Source organism: Anas platyrhynchos, chromosome 5 (assembly GCF_047663525.1).
Source record: "Anas platyrhynchos isolate ZD024472 breed Pekin duck chromosome 5, IASCAAS_PekinDuck_T2T, whole genome shotgun sequence".
In the NCBI taxonomy this organism is placed as follows: domain Eukaryota; kingdom Metazoa; phylum Chordata; class Aves; order Anseriformes; family Anatidae; genus Anas; species Anas platyrhynchos.
This window is the reverse complement of record NC_092591.1, coordinates 8,316,964-8,324,480: the sequence shown is the minus strand read 5'-3', so window position 1 is coordinate 8,324,480 and position 7,517 is coordinate 8,316,964.

The window sequence follows — 7,517 nt, the reverse complement described above, 5'->3', positions numbered from 1 at the left end:
TAATTAATGCAATCAAGATGAAATTATGGAGAATAAGCCTGATCGCAAAGAAAGTTCATTCTGTCTTCTTCAGGACATCAGCTGGTATGTTTGAGAAAGCTAGCTTTGTTGACATCAGGTACCACCTCTGGTTAGTCCTGTCTTCACTGTGCAGTTTGACATCGATGCTGCAAAAAGGATTTTGAAAAACTATGAAAAGTAAGAGATGACTTGATCTCAGCCTGTTGAAAAGAAGATTTCTGTAATCAGATGTATACAGTGTGCCCTGGATGATGGCGCTAAACTGAAACTAAAGATAGGCGTAGGAAAATGTGATGTGCTTGTAAACATAATGGGCAATTATATATCAGAACAGTGTGTCCAGATATCTGCTAATTTCTCTGTCCTGCAGTAAAGTGTCTAAAATGTTTCAAAAGCTATGAGGTCATTTGGCTTCTATCTGCATCCACTCGCTTTAGCTAGACCCCAAATGCACTTAGCACTCTGTACACCTTGCTGAGCACCAAACACAAGTTACAGTGCTGCAGTGCAGAGGGCATCAAGGGAGGGCTTGCTTTTGTGGACCCCTCAGCCTAGATGGCATGGGGCAGGACCCACCTTCTGATCAAATTCAGTAGTGCTTGAATGACATGACCCTGATTTACAAACACCTCCCGTATTGTGCTTGTGCCACTCTCACCATAGATCCTCTGCTCCTTAATTGCACCTGACCTTCTCCACACATGCAAAGGGCACCTTAGGATTTGGCTTATTAACCACCATAGCAGAAAGCCCTCGGGTAGTAATGGAGAGTAATTGGTATCATTCCAAGCTCACAATAATTTGTGTCACTGGGATCAAATGTTTTCCAGTTTCAGGAGAATTTAGCTCACAGTTTGTTACTAGTTTTGTTATGTTTTGTTTTGTTGGTTTTCTTTCTTTCTTTCTTTCTTTCTTTCTTTCTTTCTTTCTTTCTTTCTTTCTTTCTTTCTTTCTTTCTTTCTTTCTTTCTTTCTTTCTTTCTTTCTTTCTCTATCTATCTATCTATCTATCTATCTATCTATTTATTTATTTATTTATTTTAGTTGGCAGATTGGAAATAGTAATTACAGTGATTTGAGCCTAATTCTCTTATGAAGTTTTTAGGCTGAACTCCGGGAACTTGTTTTCTTTTATCATTTTTGGAGGCTTGTGATGGTGGTAGTACAGAGAAAAAAACAGACATACAACATTCACAGATTTGTAAAAGTACAAATCATTCAACCCTACAAAATTTCACTTTTGTTGATTCCAGGCCTAACACTTCAGGAAACCAATCTGATCCCATTCCTACGCAATTTACAAAGGGCAAGAGATGGAAAATCAGTGCTGGTTTTGTAAGATTTTGTGTGTGTGTGTGTGTGTGTGTGTGTGTGTGTTTAAACACTCTTACTTATTTTTAATTTGAAGTAGCTTAGCATCAACTCACAGCAAGTGGCTATTGCTACTTAAGAAGCTTTCCTGGCATTGAGAAGTAAACAATTGGGAAAAAAAAAAAAAAAAAAAGAAGAAAAAAAAAACATTCTGTAAAGTTGTGTTAAAATAATCATGAAGACAGAGCAAACTATCATCCATAACTTTGAAGATATTCTGTTTGACATTAATAAAGCTTAGTTGGATCACAGTCCGGGGATCAGCCAACTCAACTCACAGAGTGGAAAGCTGCTATTCAGTTCAGCAATATAGCTTGTGCTTTCCCCAGACAGCTTGCAGGCAAGTGATCAAGAGTAAGGTGCCTACTTTGATGCGTAAGTGGCTGGTTTCAAGGTGGACATTCTGCTTTGGTGCTGGGCTGCCCCTCAGGTGAGCTACACATGCAATAAATGAATGTTTTAATGTGTTTTTTAATAAAACAAGGACAGCTGCCAAGTGAGGACCATGGTGTTTCATCTCTGGAGCATTTCTGCCATCTCTCTCCAATGCAAACCTTTGGTTGCAGTTGCTGCAAGCAAAATGCATTTGGTTAAAGCAAGAAGGGTAAGTCCAACTGGGCTAAATGTCATAGCTCCTGCAGCAGCCAATAAGTGCTTATTACTGCCTATGGAGGGTTGGCCAGGGTAGTAGGGAATGAGCCCAGCACACACACACACACACACACACTCCCTGGACAACAGTCAAGTCCCACACCTCACTGAATCCTACTAGCAAAGTGGTAAAATAAGAACTGCCCTCACCCTCCTTGCAGGACAGATGAAAAGCTGCATGTCTTCCCCTGTATGTTCAGGGGCTGTACAGTTCAATGATAAAACAGAAAATTAGCACTTTTTTTCTTCCCCTAACCTAGAATTCACTTTAAAAACAAACAAACAAACAAACAAACAAACAACAACAACAAACACATCCTTCTGGATCATTTAGGAATGTTGTGGTGTTACAAAATGAAAACTACCCTTCAGAGCACCAGCTCCATATACTTGCCAAGGCTGTTCTTGAGCTGTTCTCGATGCATTTGATTTTAATTTAACACTGCATTTCACCTTCACAGCAAATAATTTCACATACATGTACTAATTATTGATGGGGAAACCTCAACAGGTTTTGAGTCTGGCTTCAGTTTAAAAAAAGGAAAAATCTGGATGTTTTTTGTAAACCTCGTGAGGACAAATACACAGGAAATTGGAAAACTTGTCATAAGAACGAGGTTTCTTGTAAGACTTTTGCTTGTTTCAGTTTCATTTTGAGACAGAAACCAGAAATGACAGAACCTCCCTGGACATTTCTGAGCCATTATGCAGAGATGGTTCTAAAAGAGAGATCTTAAAACTGAATTGAATACAGATTTTAACTATTCTTTGGTTTTCCTGATTCCTGGCCTAGACAAAACTTGTCTTGACCTTATCTGTTTACAATACTACTGAAAAAGAAAAGAGAGAAAAAAAAAAAGATTTTCTTGTTGCACTTCTACCACTAGGGCATTATTTTTTTCCATGAGAATATTGCTTAAAGTAATATATTATGTGCGTATATACACACACACACACACACACACACACACACACACATATATATATATGTACACACACACATAATGGAAGAAAACTGAAATCTGCAGAAAAAAAAATGTTTTGGTGGATAATTCCATTTTTTGTTTGGGGATAAAAATCAAGATATTGTGCAAGGTTTTATGTTATTCTCTAGGGAGGGGTAAGATGAATGTCCTACAGCTTTTGAAAAAAAAAAAAAAGGTTCAGGAGAAAATGCAGAATTTTTACACCTCCCTCTAAGCCCATATCTCTCCACAAATCCTGGTGTCATGGAGGCAGAAGTAGAGGCTTGGATCTCAGGAAGGAATTCCGAGAAAAGAAGACAAGGGACCGAAGTTTGCTGCATACCTTTTCTGGTGGCGTTGGCTGGGAAAGGATGCTGCCAAGGTACCCTGCATCTTGTAGGCAGGGTGTAAAATTGGCACAGCCATACCAGCTTGCTACCTGCCAAGCCAAACAGCTTAGCTTTTGATTTTCCTGAGAAGGGTTTTCTGGAAAGACCTTCATATTTAAAAAACAAACAAATGACAAAAAAAAAAAAAAAAAAAAAAAAAAAAAGGAAAAAAGTCATTGCCACTCTCCAGCCAGCTCTGCCTGTCCTATTATCCTATGTATACCTGACTGGTGATTTTCTTGCTCCACAGCAACCCACACATTCTCCTTGCCTTCCTCTCTTAAAAGCAGTGTCAAGCCACTGAGACATTGACACCCCCAGCTCCCACCACACCCCCAGCACTCACCACCCCCTTACCAAGTTTCCCCAAAACATGCACAATGTTTTATCCCCAGATAATATTTTATTCCTGTCTTATGTGAAGCAGCCAGCATGCCATGGCTAGATCAGTCTTCCCATTCCCTCCTGCTCCTCCTTTTTGCTTGTGGTGTCCAAACACTCTGCCAGTTGCCTCCTACCCAAGGTCAGAGAACTCAGGGAGGAGAAACCCTCTTTTTACTACATTTTACACCAATTATGGTGAAGTCCTGATTCCTGGCTTGAGCCAGTAGGTGCTGCTATGTTCAAACAATAAATAATAACCATTCTTAACCACAACCATTTAAAAATAATCATGTTTTGGCTCCTGAAACACTTAGCTGCTTTTATATTTGAATGCTCTCAATGTAACCCATGTAGGTTTAGCAGTGGTATTTGTTGTTCTGGGTGGTTAAAAACATTTCTTCTGAACAGGAGGATGCCAATCAATGCAGCTACACCACTGAACAAATACAACTCCCTGCTCCAATCCATAATCTGAAGAGTTATTTCTGTATCCACTTACAGAGGAAAGTCATTTTAAAGAAATACCACGGATAACAAACACAGCCTTCTCCACTATTACAATTTTCACACGTGGATGAGTTTGGGTGATTGTTCTTGGGCCATGACACTGGAGCAAAACAGTCAGCAAGTGAATTTATGTAGTGTATTCCTTTTATTGCATTTATATGTGGAAAGCGTGTTCATCCAAACAGGCACATCCTCATTGCAGGCTCTGCTCTCTGGCTCCCCTTTGCATATTATCCCTTCAGCTAGCCAAGGAGAAGATACTGAGGAAGCTTCTTAAAAACAATGATTAGGTAAAACACAGCATTGACTCAAACAGGCAAGAGGGAGACAGCTCTGTCCCTTGGCCTCTGGATCTGTGAGGCCATCAGTAGCTGTCATTTTTTCCTCTGGGTCTGCCACTGGTCTATGTTGGGACTCCATGCAGGGATCTGTTTGTCACCATCTCTGTTTACTGGTTCTTGATGGTTTAGGTGGGAGAAAAGGTACCTGCAGCCCAATGCTTCATATAGCCCATCACCACTGTGACATTTTTCTGGGTCAACCCTTACAGCATTTTGTTGTCCAACTAGCCAAAAGGGCTTCAATATCTGCTTGACACCATGAAATGGAAAGTTTCCCCATCTCAGGTGTGTACTGTAGTACTGTGGGAGAAGAGCCACCTCCCCATGTGTTTGCACGCACAGGTCTCCAGTCCCTGCCCACCAGGGACTGGTCCCTGCTTGCCCCTGCTCCCAGTGAGCCCGGGCAGGATGGTCACTGCCCTGAAAGTGACTCAGAAAGCACTCAGGCACATAATTGTGCTTATTACCACAGAAAGAGCGGAAAGCAGGGGTCTCAGATTTCACCACAAGCCTTGTGTTATTAAATGCTTTAACCACGCTAGTCTGCTTGCTATGAGAGGATAGTTGGTTGATTTTCTTTTTCTTTCAGACCAAAAAAATGGTTAAAAAATGACAGCAACTTTCCCTTTGAAGCTCATTTCATCAAGTGACTAGACCAAGATAGAGCTGAAAGAGGTGCAGAAATTGCGCTGTCAGTCAGAGATGGCAGGACTCAGATCATCCCCTACCTCCCATGCCACTAGAAAACTGAGTCACCCTTTCTTTAAGGTGGAACATCTGTATTATTTGGTTTTATTATTACAGGAAAAGGTGCTGTGGGGGTGATTCCCAAGGTCTTCTTTTCCAGCCACTCCCTTATGAATCCTTTCCTCCCTCTAATGACTGTCTCAGGAAACTTTGGACATCTGTACCTAACATAAGCATTCAGCTGCTGATATTTAGGTGTAGAAGTGGATTTCCCTTAGAAAATAAGAAAGCACTAGCTCCAAGGGTAGGGAAGCTATTTAGGATGGGCATGTCCCAAATCTTACTCGCTGCTCAAAATCCCAGAGAAATGCCCTGGCCACCAGGCTTTGACGTATTTTAAGTACAAGTGTGCATTGATCATGTACTTTGAAAACTTCAGTGTCTTTCACAAGTCAGTGTGGTTTCCTCATGCCCAATTTCTGATGTGTATCATTGAAGGAAAAAATCCATTAATACAGTTGCCAAGCATCATCTCAGAACTCAGAGAACAGAAGGCAAATGACTCTGATAATTGACTTTTCATGACTTCCAAGGCAATCACAGGATTTTCTGGAACCCATCTAAGTTTTGAGGCATTGGCAGTTCTGTGAAGCTGCTCTGTGATAACCACATGGACAACAGGGGAGATGGTGCCTCTGGACTTTGCTTCAGTATTAAGCAGGTGCAAATTCATTGCTTATGGAGTTGGTTGCTGCATCATTATTCCAGGGCTTCTAGCAGGTTTGGCTAACTCACCAGCTGATGCACCTCACACCTAAACCACCAATAAATACACAACATTCATCATCATTAATCGTATAAGTAGGGCTAGAATATAGCTGGGGAAGGGAAGAGAGGTGCAAGTGCTTCACTTTCCTTCTGAAGGGGGGACAGGGAGTGGGCAGCCCTGGGGTCTCTCTGCAACCCCCATGATGGGCACTGGTTGTTCAAATCTGTCTGAAGAGCCCCACCGGGACCAGGCTCTGATTCCACAGAAAGCTATGCTGCCGTTTTAATTAAACCACTTCATGCCAACAGCAACAAGTTACCCTAATGAGAGCAGATGTATCCAGTAAACAGTGGCATGTTTTTAGTTTAATCTACTTAAACCTGGATATATTCTAATTCCTAAGTAAATACCTTAGTGGCCGGTAAAATGAGGAACAGATGATAAAAGAAGAAGTTTGCTTGTGACCCTTGAGACACGACTATAATGTTTGGCTTGGCATCATTAATCTTATGGTCAGAAGAATACAGCCTCAGCATGTTTAATGTGAGAGAGAGCTGCTCACAATGAAGTTTCTTCTCTACAGTGCCCTCTGCAAACAGTAATTTCCACATTTTTCTCTCTTCCCTCTAATTAGGTTCCCTTTGGCCTGACACACTCTGAAAGCATTGCCAGCTGAAGAGACCTATCTATCTCCTCTCTTGAATAAAAACATGAGCTAATAGAGTTGAAGGTATTTAAGCACAGAGAAATGTATAAGGTATCAGATGCCTCAAGATAACTGATTCTTAAAGAACAGCACCTTAAATAAATCCTTTCAAAATGCTCTCTCAAGCTGATGGGTAAATAATTAATTGCTCTCCAGAGTGTCAATAAAAATCAATCCTCTGACATGAGGTTAAATGAATGGGAATTTTGTCACCAGTTTCAGTGGGGCCAGCATTTCACTGTACACAACATGGCTAGATATGATATAGACCAATTTTTTAATTTTGTAGGAGAAAGACTCCATCTCAATCTGACAAACTTTTGATGTCAGCAGCTAACTGCAAAAAATGAGTTCTATGAAAAACATAGATGGCTTTGATTTCCTCCCTCCTCTGCAACCAGTGAGAAACAGCTCTTGATACTTACTGAACTGATCAAAACACTCATTTCAAATAATGCATGTTATGAATTTTGCTCTTTCTATGGTTAGTGAATCATTGGCAAATTGATCCTGATTCCTGGAAATGTCATTCTTAAGCAGGCTATGATTAGTGACTAGTATCACACAATATTTTCTCATCAGCTGCCTGTTTGCAAGCCTGTAACCTTTAGGTATTCAGTATCCAGATTTTATAATTGGTGACTTCAATCACAAAGCTTATACTCCCTGATTGGATGATATGCATTTCAAAATAAAGTCTTCCCAGAAGATAAATGAAATCTTCTAT